The sequence below is a fragment of the Pinus tabuliformis genome, chromosome X (assembly GCF_031772625.1).
Source record: "Pinus tabuliformis cultivar Carrire ecotype Pingquan chromosome X, CPIR1, whole genome shotgun sequence".
NCBI lineage: Eukaryota > Viridiplantae > Streptophyta > Pinopsida > Pinales > Pinaceae > Pinus > Pinus tabuliformis.
Genome location: NC_142308.1, coordinates 1,359,945,164 through 1,359,948,013, shown reverse-complemented (window position 1 = coordinate 1,359,948,013; position 2,850 = coordinate 1,359,945,164). Strand labels below are relative to the sequence as shown.

General features: G+C 39.2%; 1 pseudogene; it reads right to left on the bottom strand.

Annotated features, from left to right (window-relative positions):
• On the bottom strand, positions 1-2,222 carry LOC149145150 (PRA1 family protein B1 pseudogene; annotated as a pseudogene).
• Between the last annotated feature and the right edge of the window lie 628 nt (positions 2,223-2,850).

Here is a 2,850-nt window from a genome sequence, read left to right as displayed (position 1 = left end):
AACGACATCAAATTTGCAGTATAACTGAATCTATTTTTCCGAAATTCATAAGAAATGAAAAATACAATGGGATCTTGTTAAGGACATAGCAGCAATGCTTTCTATGAACAATATCTGCTAGTTCAAACCTAAAGAAATCTGCACATAACAAAACTCCACTAAGAACAGATCTGAATCAGGGACTTTAACACCTTGACTTGTACTGGCAAGCACACCAGGTTCACTCTTCCATGAATAACGGTAAACCCACCACAGTCAAGCTTTTCCCTTTCAAGATAGCTAAATTAAGGAACATGAAAAAACCATTTCACTAATTAAACGAGAAAGGATGATCTGGAACTTTTTCCCAATTACCAGTTCTACCATAACAGAAACACTGAGCATGCATAAACCCATTTGCTGGCCAATAAGAAATTACAGGCGGTACCTACTCAGATTTTCCAAGACATCACCTGATATAATTAAAAAAGGATGCGGGTCCATTTATTTGAGCTCGTCTTTTTTTTTAACAGAAACAACTCATTCTTTTTGGAAGGAACGGATCAATCTCCTAGGACGTGTCGCCCAGGGGATTACCACGTATATGTGAGAGGATGTAAGAAACAACACACTTGGACTCGAACCTAGGCCAGTGGAGAGGTAAACTCTCACCGATTTACCAGGTAAACTCTCACCGAGGTAAACAGAACGCAAGGGCAAAACACCCCGCGGGGAGATGAATTATTTTACCAATTTTTGCTCAAGAAAAGCAATGCCATTAAATTGTCTTCAATTCTTGTCATATCAGCTAACACCATAAACTGATAGAAAAAGGGTGCATATACACATTGTTTTACAGCCCTCGAGTTTCCTTATAAACCCAATAAGCACGATTCAACCCTAATTTTTTTTCCCAAAATTCACACGAACATAATTTAGAAAGGAAAAGAAGGAAACCCTTAGATGGTTGTTTTTTCTCCTTTTCTTCTTAAAATTGACAGAGATAAAACAATTAAAGAAAAATAAAACGCAAGGGAAGAATGAATCCCACTGTGGGATGAATTATTTCACAAGTTTTCTAAACAATGGCAATTTCAATTAATCGTCTGTCTCTTATTTTCCGTCACTTCTTTGAACCAGAAAACTGCATAAATTGATCGAAAAAAAAATGATATAAAGTCATTTTTTCTCCCCTCGTGTTTTATTCGAATCCATAGAAATTCTATTCTACCATAATGTTTACCCCCATATTCACATAAACCCACCAGAAACAAAAATAGAGAAACCTTACGATGATTTTTTTGTCCATAGAAACCCAATTCAACCTTGATGTCTTTTCCCAGATTCAAATAACCCCAATTGATAAAGAAAAAAGAGAAACCCTAAGATGGTCTTTTTTTAAACCTGCTATTCTTCTTAAAATTCATACAGATCAAACTTAAAAATTAGAAATTAAGCAAATTTGCGTACATGGAAAACCCCTCAGACATTGGCAACAGCCGGGGTAGGGCCGCCGAGGAAGGAGAGAAATCCAAGAACGGGCTCCTCTTCGTCCAAAAAGAGATCTTCAGGAACCCTAAACGCGCCATGTGCGCACACCATCGCTACCCCGATCATCAACGTCGAAATGAGCACAGCCCCGACGCTCGTCATAAAGATGATAACAATCGTAAGGACTGTCAGGATTCCCAGCACCTCCCGGTCGCTATAGGTTCGATCGAGTAGAACCAGGGGCTCCCTCCTCAACAGATAAAGGAAGATCCAGCCCCCCTAGGAGAGCAACGAGGAGGAAAAACGAGATAGGGTTGGACAAAAGGCTGAAAGCGAGAACGCCAGAGAGCAGGAGGAGGTAATTCACGCGGAAGTATGTCCAGTTCTTGCGGACCCTGGTGACCGCTTCTGCCATGGATGCGGGCTTTGCCAGGGAGTTGCGGTCTACGAGCTCCGGCCATGGCCTCCTTTGGGAAAGGGCGTTGTTGGTACCTTCTAAGAGCCCAGAGAAGAAAACACGAGCGGCGGTCAGCGTCGTTGGCAACGTCGTTATTGTAGGCACCGTGTCTGCAGATGACGATGTTGGAAGAGGGCTATAAGCAGCTGCCATTTTCTGGTTCTGGTCTGTATTAGAGTCTGTAAGCAGGGAACTACGTGGAAAAGATCGCAGCAGCGCAGGAGCAGAGGCCTTCTGAATCAAAATGTATTATCGGTGTGGAATGGCAACACTAGCCTCATAACAATGAATATGAATAGCCCTCTAATTTGACGTTTTCGTATTGATTTGTTGAGACTAATTTTTTCATCTTTGGATTTCACATTGCCCAATGGTGTGTCCTTCAACATTTATGATTTTTATATGTTTAGTTAGTATATATTATGTTGATATATTAGTTAATTATGTAGTCGTAAGAGTGGATGGTTGACTTTTGTGTGGGAAGGAAAACTGAAAAATGGTTTTATGAATTAAAATATCAATATATTAATAAATATAAAAATGGTTGATTATAGTTATTTTCTTTCATTTGCATTTGTTAATGGGATTGTGTTAGGTGGTGGGTGGTGTTAGGTGATGGGTGATGTATGTTAGAAGAAATAATATAATTGTGATAACTAATAATTAATGTGGTTATATAAATTAAATGGTTGATAAATTCTAGTATGTGTAATAATTTTAGTTCATTGTACTTGGTGTATGTGAATACAACTATGTAAATTTTGAATATATGTAAATTATGTGAAAATAAACTCATGACTACCTTGATTGCGCTAACATGCAGTGAAGTTTGGAATGGGCAGATTGGGGAAGGACATCACCCATATTGTCCCCCTTACTCATGGAATGTGGCTAAGACAGGACATCACCCATATTGTCCCACT